The sequence below is a fragment of the Macaca mulatta genome, chromosome 11, assembly GCF_049350105.2.
Source record: "Macaca mulatta isolate MMU2019108-1 chromosome 11, T2T-MMU8v2.0, whole genome shotgun sequence".
Lineage (NCBI taxonomy): Eukaryota > Metazoa > Chordata > Mammalia > Primates > Cercopithecidae > Macaca > Macaca mulatta.
The window spans coordinates 9,509,014-9,524,795 of record NC_133416.1 but is presented as its reverse complement, the minus strand read 5'-3'; the positions used below and the strand labels follow the sequence as shown (position 1 = coordinate 9,524,795).

The window sequence follows — 15,782 nt, the reverse complement described above, 5'->3', positions numbered from 1 at the left end:
GGCACTTTGTATGTGGTTTTTGATTTGGTGAATGCTTTTTAATCTACACGCATTATGAGAGAAAATCAAAACAATTTGTTTGGTGTGGTAAGAAGAAAAGCACTGCTTCACTGTTTTATGTTAGGGCTATGTCACTTCTGTTTTCAGATTAATTGGCATTTTGCAAAACATCACGCTAAGTCAATATGTTAATAATATTACTTTAATTGGTATTCATAAGGAAGAAGTAGCAAGTTCCTTAAATATAGTGAAATAGTATTACTTTGAACAGAAGTAAAATACTGGAAGAAGAGAGACATAAACCTCAGAAGATTCAGCGACTTATAACATAGATGGTGTTTTTAGAGGTCCAATGCTCCTGGTCCTTGTGTGAAAATATCCTTTTTAAAGTAAATGGCTCGTTGCCTGATACATAATTGTTCTCACTAAAAAAAAGGCACAGTGTTTTTTGGACCTATTGGGATTTTGGAGTCAACATATTCCTCATTTGAGGATATTACTGTGACTCACTAATGGAGTTTCCAAAGGCTACTGGTCTCAAGTGGAACCCAGAACAAAAAAGGGTTCCGTAGCAGATATAGGATCTGGCCCAAGCTGCTCTGCCCATTGTGCCAGATGATCCAGCAGAATTCAAACATTCTAGAGGCAGGCATAGTGGGCATTATAGGACTCTGTCCAAGTCTCTGACAAATCCACAAGAGAGGGGAGGGAAAACCCCTAGGGAATTAGTGCAAGACCATTCCCTCTTCAGCAGAGGAGCGCCCTCTGTCTCAAAAACCAAACAGCAGGGGCAGAAGATTAGAGACAAGAGAAAGAACTAGCAAAGGAGGTTGAGAAGAGGTGCCCAGTGAACAATGATAAAATCAGAAGAGGGCAGCATCCCCCAAATAAACCAGGTTCAATGCTGCTAATAGAGCAGGCAATATGAAGACTAACCATTGCCCCTCTAAGCATGAGCGCCTCTAAGCACAAGACTCTGTGCAACTGTGGAAATCATATGCCCATAAAGCCAGCCATGATTGGAAGACATAAGCAAATCTGAGTGGTACAAGGAGTAGACAGTATTGGACGCAAACATGTGCTTCCTCAGATTCCCTTAACTCTCTCTTATTCTCTGGGCCACCACCTTGCCTGATCTAGATCATCCTACCATCCCTCCTATTGGGGCGTGAATGGAACACCACACTGTGGGCATGAGGTCTGTCTTTCGTAACAGCCACCAAGGGACCGGAGGATGGAAAACAGAACAGCAGAGATGGTGGTTCTGCCTCAGGGAAACCCTTGCCAATGGGAAATAGAAGACAGAAGACAGCTGAACAGATATATTCTCCCTCCTCTCTCACTTCCATGGACTAATGGCGGCTGTGGTTTCCTCTTGCAGCTTTCTGGAAAAGTACTGGGATCCAAGTGCATGCATCTGATGACCACCATGCTCTCTCTCTCACCTTGTGGTGAAATGGACACAACACAGTCACATATACACAATACATTGTTATAATGCATCCCAACACATTGTTTCACATCTGCTCTTGCCTCAATTTCCACGTGCTCTTGCCTCAATTTCCACGTGTCCCTGCCATTGCTGCCCTGGACTTACTTTCCAAAGAAATGTTATCACATTAATATTAGACATTGGCTCTAGTTCTAGACCCCTAAAGCTAAGATATTCATTCAGTGGTATAATTTATTATTCATTCACTTTTCTGTAACTTTTATAATATAGCAATTAAAATGTGCATTTAGAAAGGATATTTAAAATATTATATAAAAATCACATTTTAGTAAGGTAATTCATAACTAACTCAATTTTTAAAATTTAAATGCCATTTCTTTACATAATTACTAGCTAGAAATATCACAATATAAATATATCATTCACAATTGAGAAAATATATAAAAATATCCACAAATATATGCTTTTTTGTAGGTATTGTAGTAGGTGCCATCTGATTTTGATGTTCCACCTTGTCTCCATGTTTTTCATCTGATATAACTGCATCAAGGTTATATTATAGTGATATTTCCCCTACAATTATGGAATAGCCGCACTTTTCCTCCGATAAATGCTTCTTCTTAGATAATCCTGTCATCTCAACCAGAAACCAGAACAGGAAAATTCAAGCAACTGTAGATTTTGTGATGAGGTTCATTTTCATTGGTTCACCACCCCAATATATGTAATTTATTCATGTATTCACTAATTTATTTGTTCATCAAAATATTTTTGGCTACCTATTTTTTATGCGATCTTTTAGGTCCTGGGAGTCAACAGTAAGCAAGAACTACATGATCTCTGCTTTTATGGTGCTTTTATTGTACCAAGAAAGATATATGATAAACAAATAAATAACTAAATAAGATGATTTACCTCAAGGTTTAGATAACATTGTTAAAATTTCATAACTCCAAGAATTGACACAGTCTATAGAATTAACTTGTTTAATGATGTTATATACTTTTTCCTATAATAGAACTTGCTATCACTGAATATGTCAACACACTTTCTCTTACTTTGTGTTCTCTTGGAGACACACCATGTCCCACTTGTGAATCTAGAGATTTGAGAGAGTTTCAGGTCTTTTACTCAGCACCTACTCTGACACAAAATCAAAAGAAAGGTCTGTTTTAGCTTCTTGCTTCCCTGAATTAAGATGAATGAATGAAACGAAGGATAGTTGCATTATTTGCAACTACATTATAATAAAACATATATTTAAGTCATTTCCTATCATCAATACATAGATTTCATAGATGTCATTTTAACATTTGCAGAATGTATAATTCAAATGATTTTCCTAATTTCTATACTATTTTTACATTAAGTATGTTTTCAAGTAACAAAGATTTGAGTTCATTTATGTGATGTTTAAAAAGAATGTTAAATGTGGAAGATAGTGGAGATAATTGGCAATTCAGGAACTCAGAAGTGGTTTAAGAAAAAAAATTGAAATATTTGGTATCAGATCTCAATTTCCAAAAAGGTTTTCTTTACCTCAAAAACTGAAAGAAATGACTCTTCTGACTGTATATGGAGACTTATAACAGCACTTAAGAGGTCAGTATTATGTTTCTTTCTTCATCCCTATTACAGATATGACTTTTTTCTCAGTTGTTCACATACTTGTATAAAATCTAATATTCCTCAGTACTGATTATGGTAGACATATACAAAATGTATTTCAAATATATTTGTCATCCTTGAATTTTATTTTGTGCACAGTGTTCTAACAATAATTGTTTGCTTTAAACTGAACATAAAATTAGAATTCATTATGAAATAAAAACTACCCCAAGGATAAAACCTCATTATTGATTTAGGATAGAATGCTCATACCATTCAAAAAACTAGAAGTTAAAATAATCATGTTTAAGCACACTATGGTACCTATGTATGGTACAAATAACAGTGGAAAAGAGAAATGATTTTGTGAAATAAGCTGCAAGTTCTTAACAATTAAAAGTAGAGATTATAAATTTTTCAAATGAAATATGATAATATGAAATGTATATGTGAAATACACATGGCTTCATGATTCTGAAAAATTTCTTATATTTTCTATAATTTGGCAGTTTGTAAAAAATGATTAAGATTATGTTATTGTCACTCTCTCTTCAGTGTTTCATATACACACACACATGCATATATAGATACTTTTTAGACTAACTTTAGGTAAAAGACTTTTCTAGATATACTTTTGGAAATTACTCAAAAACATACAATACAGAAAAACCAGTAGAAAGTATAAAATGCTCCAGACAGCATCAGTTTGTTTTCTCTTGGAGACACACGATGTCCCACTTGTGAATCTAGAAATTTGAGAGTTTCAGGTCTTTTACTCAGCACCTACTCTGACACAAAATCAAAAGAAAGGTCTGTTTTAGCTTCTTGCTTCCCCGAATTAGGATGAATGAAATGAAGGATATATAATTGCAGTAGTTTGGCAGAGCAGGAGGACAGGTTCTTTCTGCAGCCTCCTCCTAAGATTCCAAATTGATGTAAATAGCAAGTAACAAGAGGAAGGAGATCACAGTTTGCAAAGCTTTTATGTGGACCTTGGTGTTGGGATCTGGAGATCCTCTGCCATGGAGCTGCATCTTCTTGAGATGTTTACTCGAAGAACAAATTAACAACAGAAAAGATATCAGGGAAAGAATAAAGGTTATTAAGTTTGCAAGCGTGGTTACAGTCATATCTGAAAGGTGCATTGGATCACTCAATTTGATCTCCCAACTCAATATTGCCATCATGTTCTTTTGTCCACATACTCCCATCCATGTTTACCACAACAAGATGACAAACCAAAAATAACAAAGACCCGAGTAGTATCACTGGAATGATACTCTTAATCCTCCTTTTTAGGTGAAGAAAAATAAAGTTGGAGAAATTGGCAATCTTGAGCAAATAAAATATGCCGAGGCTAGTAGCAACCCAGATGCTGAAATGGTTGGTTACTGCCCAGGCATTAGTAGTAGTAATTCTTACTGCTAAACTGTATGAATCTGGCTTCAGAACAGTTGCATACCAAAGTAATAATATTACCCAGAGCAAACCAACTCTGGAGACTGCCAGAGCAGTGAGAATTTGGTCAGCAGAGGAGATCTTTTGTCTGTTGACCCATTCAATGGAATTTACCAATGCTATGAAGTCATTAGCAAAATTTCCAAGAACAAACGTAACCACTACTAGAATGGAAAATATGGGTAGAAAAGTTATCTTGTCTGAACAGACAAAAAGATAGAAAAAATGAAGGCTTAACAACACTGGCTGTGATTCCTTTAATATCCTGACCTTAAATTTTATGTGCACCTGATTTCTGAATGTGCAGTAACATTCTTTTTACTTTCAAATATTGTGACCAGTGTCAAACAAGAAAGTACAAATTTATGCTAATTGATGAATTCGATAATGTATTTATGGAAAACATTCTAATTTTCAAACAGCTCAACTTAACTCATTTATTCAATGTCTGTTCTTGTTAGAGACTGGAAATATTCATACTGAAGTTGAAGTGAAACTTGAATTTTTGTTTGCCAGCATGCAAATAAAGACATATTCTTTTCGTGTTTTGCAATGTTTTCCTCGTTTCACATCTCCATAATTTGTGTTCAGCAACTTTACCTGTTAGTTATGGAAAATGTACCACATAGTTCATACAGTAAACATCTAAATATTAAAGGGAAATTAGTCATTACTAGGATCATCACTATGACCAATTTTTATGCTAGATTTAAATAGACAGAATCCAAACTTTTTAATCAAAATCATCGAAAGTTTTCTTGGGAACCATGGGAAGACCAATACACCTTAAAATCTTACTCCTGCTAACCAGTTCTTTTGTATGACATTATTGTTAACAAGTTCATAAAACATACACATATAGACAGGCACACACACTACGTACACCTATCCAGAAAAAATGAATTTTAAAAATAATTTCCAAAATGGAAAATGAATTTCCAGGAGGTCATCCTGGTGAAATTAGTCCTATTTTCTCTCTCAGGGTTTTTAGTCCATAAAAATATATCAAACATATCTCTCATGCTTAGACCTTTGTTAAAGTTACTCTCAAGTCTACTTAATGTCTAAATATTTGACATTTCATTAAAATATCCAACATTTTTGTAAATATTCCTGAGAATCACAAGATCTCCTTATAGGAAAATTCAATGTACAGCACTGGATCTCAAAATGACATTCCAATAAATAAAATATGGTATCTCAACTACAGGTACACCCTTGTAATCCATGAATTAATTTTTATTTTGCTTATAATGTAGAAATGGGGCTCTGAGCCTTCAAACCAAACCACCTCATTACCCAAGTGAAGCCTGCCAACCAAAAGAAGCCCAGGACCAGACAGATTCACAGCTGAATTCTACCAAATGTATAACAAAGCACTGTACGATTTATACAGAACCTATTCTAAGAAATTGAGGAAAAGAGACTCCTCCCTAACTCATTCTATAAAGCCAGCAGCACCCTAATACCAAAACTTTGCAGAGACACAACAAAAAAAAGAAAACTTCAAACCAATATCCTTAATAAACATAGATGAAAAAGTACTCAACAAAATACTAGCAAACTGAATCCAGAAGCACATCAAAAAGCTAATCCACCATAAACAACTAGGCTTTATCACTAAGATACAAGGTTGTTTCAGCATATGCAGATCAATAAGTGTGATTCATCACATAAGCAGAACTAATGAACAAAAACCACATTATCATCTTGATAGACACAGAAAAGGTTTTCAATAATTTTAACATCTCTTCATATTAAAAACTTTCAACAAACTAGGAATGGAAAGTATATACTTCATAATAATAAGAGCCACCTATGACAAACACGGCCACATCATATCGAATAAGCAAAACTGGAAGTATTCCCCTGGAAGATAGGAACTAGACAGGGATATCTTCTCTCACCACTCTTAATCAATAGCACTGGAAGTCCTGGCCAAAGCAATCAGGCAAGAGAAAGACATAAAAGTCATCTAAATAGGAAGAGAAGAAGTCAAACTATCCCTGTTTGCAGACAATATAATTCAATACCTAGAAATCCCAACAGTCTCTGCCCAAAATCTCCTTGATCTTATAAACAAACTCAGCAAATTCTCCGGAAACAAAGTCAATGTACAAAAATTAGTAGCATTCCTATATATCAACAACATCCAGGCAGAGACAAATAAAGAAAGCAATCCCTTTCACAATAGCTGCAAAGGAAAACAATATATAGGAATACAGCTGACTAGTGAGGTGAAATATCTCTACAAAGAATATTACAAAACATTGCTCACAGAAATAAAATATGACACAAATAAATGGAAAAACATTCCGAGCTCATGGATAGAAAGAATCAATACTGCTAAAATGCCCATACTGCCCAAAGTAATTTATAGATTCAATGCTATCTCTGACAAACTACCAACAACATTCTTCACCAAAGTAGAAAAAACTATTTGAAAGTTCATACGGAATTTTAAAAAGGGCCCAAATAGCCATGGCAATCCCAAGGAAAAAGAACAAAGCTGGAGGCACATTATCTAACTTTGAACCATACTACAAGGCTACAGTAACCAAAACAGCATGGCACTGTTACAAAAACAGGCACATAGACCAAGGAAACAGAATAGAGAGCCCAGAAATAATGCCACCCACCTACAGCCATCTGATCTTCAACAAAGTTAAGAAAAACAAGCAATGGGGAGAGACTCCCTATTCAATAAATAATGCTGAGATAACTGACTAGTCACATGCAGAAGACTGAAACTGGACACCTTCATTATATATATACAAAAATCAAAGCAAGCTGGATTAAATACTAAAGTGTAAAACCTAAAACTGTAAAAAGAAAAAAAAAACCTGAAAAATAACCTAGGAAATACCATTCTGGACATAGGACCTGGCAAACAGTTCATGACAAAGATGCCAAAAGCAGTTGCAACAAAAACAGAAACTGACAAATGGAATACTTAATTAAACTAAAGAGCTTCTGCACAAGAAAAGAAATTATCAACAGAGTAAACAGACAACCTGAAGAATAGGCAAAAATATTTTGCTAACTATGCATCTGACAAAGTCCTAATATCCAGACTCTATAAGGAACTTGATTTTGCAAGCAGAAAACAAACACCCCCATTTAAAAGGGAATAAAGGACATGGACAATTTTCACGTGAAGACATACACACAGCCAACAAGCATATGAAAAGATGCTCAATATGAATTAATCATTAAAGAAATGCAAATCAAAACCACAATGAGATACCCTCTCACACCCCCCAGAATGGCTATTACTAAAAACAAAACAACAAACAACAAAAACAACAACAAAAAACACACTCTGTCAAGGTTGTGCGTTTATACTGCTGGTGGGAATGTAAGACAGAAACAGAAAACCAAGTACCACATGTTCACTTGTAAGTGGGAGCTAAACATTAAATACATGTGGACACAAAGAAGGGAACTACAGACAACAGGCCCTACATGAAGACAGAGGGCAGGAGGGGGTGAGGATCAAAAAGCACCTATCAGGTACTCTGCTTATCACCCGAGTGATGAAATAATCTATACACCAAGTTCCCATGCCATGAAATTTATTTATATAGCAAACCTGCACATATACCTCTGAACCTAAAATAAAATCTAAAAAAATTAAAAACTACAGAGGGAAGTGAGATTTCTCTTTAAACAAGGCAGTATTGGAGACCTCAATGACTTAGTGATTTAGTGATATTTGAGGAGTGGTAACGTTTAGTGTTGATATCTGAGAAAGAGCATTCCAAGAAGAAAGAACACAAGTATGAAATCCCTGAAGTAATGCTTGGCATATTCAAGAAGTGACACAAAGGCCAATGTTGCTCGCATGGGAGGAGCCAGGCATTTTAGGACAGACAGGCAGACAAAATCAGATCACTCAGATGATTATAGGACTTCATAAGGATTTTGGCCTTACTCTGAATGAGTTGAGAAGCCACTGAAAAATCTGGAGCAGAAGAATGGCATGATCAAATTTGCATTTAACAGGCTCTCTCTGGCTGCTACCTTGAGAATACATCAGGGGGAACGTGAAGAACTAGAAAAAATAATTAGGAGTTGATGGCAATTATCCTGGCAAGAAATGGAGAAGTTTAGATGGGTATGGCAGAAGTGATGACAAGGGATTAGATTATGTATGTTTTTGAAGACACAGTCTCTCAAATTTGCTGAGATGAGATGTGAAAGAAAATGTTTATGTTTTTCGTCTAAGCATCTGAAAGTCTGAAGTGTTCATTAACAAAACGAAAGACTGTAGGAGAAACAGATTTGGGGATGGAAGGAAAGATGAGTAATTTGGTTTAGACAAGTTAGTTCAAGTTCTTGTCAGACATCCAAATGAAGATGTCAAGTACACTATTAGAGAGAGGACTCCATGAAAGATAATACCAGAACATTTTCAGAAGTCACAGGAAGATTTTTTTTTTCACGAAGGATTAGGCAGAATTTTTATGTAAGAAAAAAGTGATAAAGGAACAGACAAACTCAAACATATTAAAATTTAGGGAATAAAAAGAAAATAGAGTGGGCCGGGCGTGGTGGCTCATGCCTGTAATCCCACCATCTTGGGAGGCTGAGGCGGACGATCACCTGAGGTCAGGAGGTTGAGACCAGCCTGGCCAACATGGCAAAACCCTGTCTTTTTGTTGTTTGTTGGTTTGTTTGTTTGTTTGTTTGTTTGTTTTTTGAGACAGAGTCTCGCATTGTCGCTTGGGCTGGGGTGCAGTGGCAAGATATTGGCTCACTGCAACCTCCACCTACTGGGTTCAAGCAATTCTCTTGCCTCAGCCTCCCGAGTAGCTGGGATTACAGGTGCCTGCCACCACACTCAGCTAATTTTTTTGTATTTTTAGTAGAGACAGGGTTTCACCATGTTGTCCAGGCTGGTCTGGAACTCCTGACCTCGTGATCCGCCCACCTTGGCCTCCCAGAGTGCTGGGATTACAGGCATGAGCCACCGTGCCAGGCCTAAAACCCCATGTTTACTAAAAATTCAAAAATTAGCTGGGTGTGGTGGTGGATGCCTATAATCCCAGTTACTCGGGAGGCTGACACAGGAGAATCACTTGAATCTGGGAGGCGGAGGTTGCAGTAGGCAGAGATGGCGCCACTGCACTCCAGCTGGGCTACAGAGCAAGACAGCGTCTCCAAAACAACAACAACAACTAAAAAAAAACCCCTCAGATATCCAGATAAGAGGATACAGATCTGTCTACTGTCATAAATTCTTCACCATGCTACTAGAGGGGAACTGACATTTTGGTGAATCTTTGTAAATCATCAATTTATCTATCACACTTTTATTTCACCAGTAGCATTTACAAAGCTAAGCCCTACAATTCCATTTGAAATTACCCTTAAAAAGAACAGACCTTTAAAACTTACTACACTCACTTTGGGGAAGAAATAAATATGAACTTTTAGCAAATAAAATGCATCATTTTACCTTGCCTCTTTGGAAATAGTATTTTTATCTTTCAAGCTGTACTGACAAAATGTATCTTACAGTCAATGAAAAACTGAAACTCAAATAAGCGGACAAGCCTTTTCAAGGTAACAAACTCAGGGAGAGGCAGTGCTGACTCCAACACAGACCTTTCTAAGTGTCACGGCAGGCCATTCTATCCCTCGGGACACCCATCCTGTTCAGTAAAGTACTCAGTAAAGTACCTAGGAGGCACTGGCACTGCTCTTTGTCCTCCTGTGTGCCTTAAGTGCATTTTCATATTCAGGTTCTTGCACATCCTCTCTGGGGTGGGTTTTCCTTGTCCTTTGGGACAGTTTTTCTCTCTTCACAAGTCTGAGACAATCTAGAGAGCAGAAATCATTTCTGCCTTTTCCTCTCAATATCAGTATCCGATTGGCAGACCATCAACGTGTCTCCGAGGAATAAAAACCCCGGCTGGAGGAACAGTTTTAATGATGTAGCTTTAACGACATTATGTTGTATTGTCCATTAATTTTAATGTCCTAAAATTTTAATAACCCTAAGGGGTCACCATTTTAGATGAAACTATACCAGGAGATTCCTCTAAGGCCAAGAGCATCCAGCTGCTCCCCTGAGAGACTCTACCCCCTACCTCAGGCTGTCCTTGGTGATGAGATGACCCCGGGGCTGATACTCACTAGACCCTCCAATAGACATGGCCACAGTGGGTATCCTGGGTCATCCCCAGACAGTTCTAAAATGCCAGGACTAGGAAAAGACAGGAGGGTGGCTGAGGACACAACACCCTGTAAAGTTTTCACGGGGGGACCTCAACCTAAAGACATTTTGGTAATATGTACACTTAGGAAAGATGAAAAGAGGTACAAAGATTTTTTTTTTTTTACAGTAGAGTGTCAGATGATTTATTCTCTGCTTTCCTCTCATATAAAATGTTTGGAAACAGAAAAATATTTTGGCCAAAGTGGCTCACGCCTGTAATCCCAGCGCTTTAAGAGGCCGAGGCAGGCGATCAATTAAGGTCAGGAGTTCGAAACCAACCTAGCCAACATGACAAAACCATGTCTCTACTAAAAATACAAAAATTAGCTGGATGTGGTGGTGGACGCCTATAAGCCCAGCTACTTGGGAGGCTGAGGCAGGAGAATCGCTTGAACCCGGGAGTCAGAGGTTGCAGTGAGCTGAGACTGCACCATTGCACTCCAGCCTGGTGACAGGGCGAGACTCTGTCTAAAAAAAAAAATATATATATATATATAAAATATACATTTAAAATTATTACATGTAGATAGTATTGGAAGTCATGGGACTGACTGTAGGTAAAAACAAGAGAAGGCAGGGAAAGTTTTTATATTTATATTTATATATAATTATATACAATTAATATACATAATTATAATATATAAATATATAATATAGGCTGGGCACGGTGGCTCACACCTGTAATCCCAGCAATTTGAGAGGCCAAGGTGGGCAGATCAATGAGGTCGGGAGTTCGAGACTAGCCTGACCAACATGGAGAAACCCCATCTCTACTAAAAATACAAAATTAGCCAGGCATGGTGGTGTGTGCCTGTAATCCCAGCTACTCAGGAGGCTGAGGCAGGAAAATCACTTGAACCCTGGAGGTGGAGGTTGCAGTGAGCCCAGATCGCGTCATTGCACTCCAGCCTGGGTGACGAGGGTTAAACTCCGTCTCAAAATACATAAATAAATAAAATAAAAAATATATATTTATGTCTAAATATATAATTATAATACACAAATGTATATATAAATATACATTTATTATAAATTTATTAATATATAAAATATGTTTATTTCTGAGACAGGGTCTGGCTCTGTCACCCAGGCTGGAGTGCAGTGGCACTATCATAGCTCATTGGAGCCTTGCACAGAGGGCTCAAGCGATGCCCCCACCTCAGCCTCCTGAGTGGCTAGGATTGCACGCACACCCCACCATGCCTAGCTAATTTTAAAATTCTTTGCAGAGACAGGGTCTTCCTTTTTTGCCTAAGCTGGTCTTGAACTCCTGGGCTCAAGTGATCTTCCTGCCTCAGCCTTCCAATGTGTTAGACGTGGGTCACTGCATCTGGTCTAATGCATTTTTTAATTTGCGAGTTTATATTATTTAATATTTTTAGGTACTGAAGGTGTTGAACAACCAACTTGCAGAATTCCCAAACAATGGACGGTCAGCTCCCATGTCCTGGTTCAAATCGCCCCAGCACACCACGGCTAGAAACCTTTCAGCCAACTTCCACTTACGTCTCCCAGAGCAGGACAATGTCACTTGGCCAATGCCCACTAAGAGGGACTCTGGAAAGGCAAGAAACTATTCTGTTCTCTATAATGGAACGTGACCAGGGAGAAGGCAGTTGGGAGGGCCAGCTGGGCCCTCCAACCAGCAGCGTCCACCATCGACCAACTGCCCTAGAGCTACACCGTGCTGGGCATTTGGGGCACTGTTATGAGCAAGAGTTTCCATTTTTCTTCTCAGGGACCTTCATGCCAGTGGCAAGAGACAATGTTTTTTTTTTTTTTTTTTTTTGAGACAGAGTTTTGTTCTTGTCACTCAGGCTGGAGTGCAATGGTGTAATCTCGGCTTACTGCAACCTCTGCCTCTTGGATTCAAGCAATTCTGCCTCAGCCTTCCGAGTAGCTGGGATTACAGGATTGCACCACCACGCCTAGCTAATTTTTGTATTTTTAGTAGAGATGGGGTTTCACCATGTTGGCCAGGCTGGTGGGGAACTCCTGAGCCACTGTGCCCAGCCAAGAGGGAGATTTTAAATCAATAAGTATAATTGTGATGAATGCCAGAAAGAAGAGTGTGTGATGGGGAGGGGACCTAAGTTATTGTCTCATATTTTAACACTTTCATAGGCAATAACTAAACACTTAGAAGCTTAAAACAATACACACCTTTAAGCCAATTTTGGCAAGATAGGAGTTGAGCACATTTTAGCAGGTCCTCTGCTTGGGATCTCACGCTAAGCAGCTGGGCTGCATCCTCATGTGAGGCTCCACCAGGGCAGAATCCATTTCCAGGTCCACTGAGGTTACTGGCAGAATTCATTTCCTCGGACCCGCTTGGCAAGGGCCCAGCTTTTTGCTTCCTTGCCTACGGGGCCCCTCCAAAGGTCCTTTCTCAGCACAGCATCTCCTGCAGCGCCTGCAGGCGGAACCTCTCTCTCTAGTGTGCGAAGGTGATGCACTGTGACAGTAACATCCCATTGCTTTTGCCAGGCTCTGTGGGTTAGAAGCCAGTCACTGGTTTTGCTCATACCCAAGGTCAGGAAGACTATTCAAGGGCATAGGTCATTGGGGGGTCAGTCACTTTAGGGTGTGGCTGCCACCACTGAACTTGGTGAGACTTTAAGGGTTGGTAGGAGCCGGCCAGGTACAGGGGTGAGGGTGTGTCAGGCAGGGGTGAGGGCATGGAGGGGGATGCAGAGGCCTGCACCCTGGAATGTCCTTTCACTCTCTGAGGTTTTGTTCTCCTGATCCCTGAGTACATCCCAGAACACGGTGGGGCCCTAGCAGGGGAGAGGTAGGGAAGCCTGTGTTGTTCATCCGGGGACCTTGTTAGGCAAATCAGATTAGAGGCCAGGCTTTCAGTGGTGGGTGTGAGTGTGGGAGTGATGAGTGTGCAGGTGTGTGTGGGAAGAGCGATGGGGATGGGGTCAGCCCCAGCCACCATGAAGACCTTAACTGTGCATCCACCCATCCCAGCAGCCTCCCTGAGTGAGTGCCTTCAGGGTGCAGGTCCTGTTTTGCACATGGAAGTGAATCAGAGTGGGACACGGCCTTGCCTTAGAGAGGTCACACTTCTTCTTCTTGCTTTTTTTTTTTTTTTTTTTTTTTAAATTTGCGACAGAGTCTCGCTCTGTTGCCCAGGCTGGAGTGCAGTGGTGTGACCTTGGCTCACTGCAACCTCTGCCTCCCAGGTTCAAGTAATTTTCCTGCCTCAGCCTCCTGAGTAGGGTAGCTGGGATGATAGGCATTACCATGCCTGGCTAATTGTTGTATTTTAGTTTCACCATATTGGCCGGGCTGGTCCCAGTCTCCTGGCCTCAAGCGATCTGCCCGCCTCAGCCTCCCAAAGTGCTGTGACTACAGGCGTAAGCCACCACACTGGGCGAGAGGTCACACTTCATGCCGAATGGGAGGCAGCCACTCAGACAGCACCCCAGCTGGTGCTGGGAGTGAGGGGTGCTCAGCGTCCTAGGAAGGCAGAGGGCTGCTGAGAGGTTCGGGGAGGAAGGACTGGAGGAGGATTTGAGATTTTCACCTGAGCAGCTGGGTGGATGAAGGGGCTGTTTACAGAGAATCACAAGAATGTGGATGAGCAGGTTAGGGCACTAATAAAGCACTCTGTTTTGGCCCGCAGAAAATTTCAGATGCTTCCCTGTGTCCAGCTGGGGCTTTGGGAAAGGTCAGGGCTGGGCATCTGACTGGGATGGATGTCTCTGGCAGGCAGCAGAGCATGTGGATGGTTTGTGAAGCCCGGAAGGGCAAGAGATTTCCTGTAGCAGTGCCCACTGCAAATGGAAGGGCATTTGGCCTGAGCCCAGACATATACAAGTTGGGCAGAGAAGGGGGTGGGTCCCTGGGACCCACAGAGGAGCCGCTATAGAGGTACAGGAAAACCAAGGGTGTGGGGTCACATGATGCAGGAAGCTCAAATAAGATGAGGAAAGAGGTTTTAAAGACGATCAAGGCTGGGGACAGTGGATCATGCCTGTAATCCCAACACTTTGGGAAGCTCAGACGAGAGGATAGCTTGAGGCCAGGAGTTTGAGACCAGCCTGGGCAACATAGGGAGACCCCATTTCTATAAACAAATAAATACCATTGGTACTTGGCATTTCAGGCAGGGAACAGCAAACACATGAAAGCTCTGAGGCAGGAAAGGGAAGTGATTAGTGCTCGCTCCTGGTTCCTTTATCAGACCTTAAAGAGATGCAGAGACATTTCAGGTACTCCTTGGCCGAGCTCCTTCAGGGAAGGCCTAAGTTCGCTTCTACTTCCCATCTATTAATTTTTTTTTTTGGAGACAGAGTCTCACTCTGTTGCCCAGGCTGGAGTGCATGCAGTGGCACAATCTCAGCTCACTGCAACCTCCACCTCCCAGGTTCAAATGATTCTCCTGCCTCAGCCTCCCCAGTAGCTGGCACCACAGGTACGCGCCACCACGATCGGCTAAGTTTTTGTATTTTTAGTAGAGACGGGGTTTCATCTTGTTGGCCAGGCTGGTTTCGAACTCCTGGCCTCAAGTGATCCACCTGCCTCGGCCCCACAAAGTGCTGGGATTACAGGCGCGAGTAACTGCGCCCGGCCCTACTTCACTCCTAACGCCCACCATACGTGCTTCCAAATGTTTGCTGAATGACAAGGTGAACGAGTGAATGGGACTACGTGACTTCGGGCAGCAGGCAATTCTATTCCTTGGACCTCAGTTTCCCTTTTTGTAAAGCAAGCCTGTCTCTCGCTCTCTGACCTAAAAGCCTGAGTTCTAGGCTTGAGATGAGCGCGTCCTGTAGAGCAGACTCCAAGTGGACGTTGAGCTGGGTCTTCTACGAGGCCAGGATCCGGCCAGCTCTTGGGTCTGATCCTCCCGCGGGTCCCCGCGCCGCCCCGCGCCGCCAACCTCCCTTTGTTCCCCCAGGCCCCGCCCTCTCCGTGCAGCTCGCTCCCCATTGGCCAGGGGGCGGGCCCTGGGCGCACGGCTCCGCTGGGGGCGGGGCGGCGGGCGAGGCCGTGTGCGCCTGCGCGGTGTGTGTCCCGGCCGCATCCCAG

At 41.0% G+C, this 15,782-nt stretch overlaps 1 pseudogene; it reads right to left on the bottom strand.

The window, feature by feature from the left end:
- Positions 1-2,292: 2,292 nt before the first annotated feature.
- Positions 2,293-15,777, bottom strand: LOC144333223 (taste receptor type 2 member 19-like; annotated as a pseudogene).
- Between the last annotated feature and the right edge of the window lie 5 nt (positions 15,778-15,782).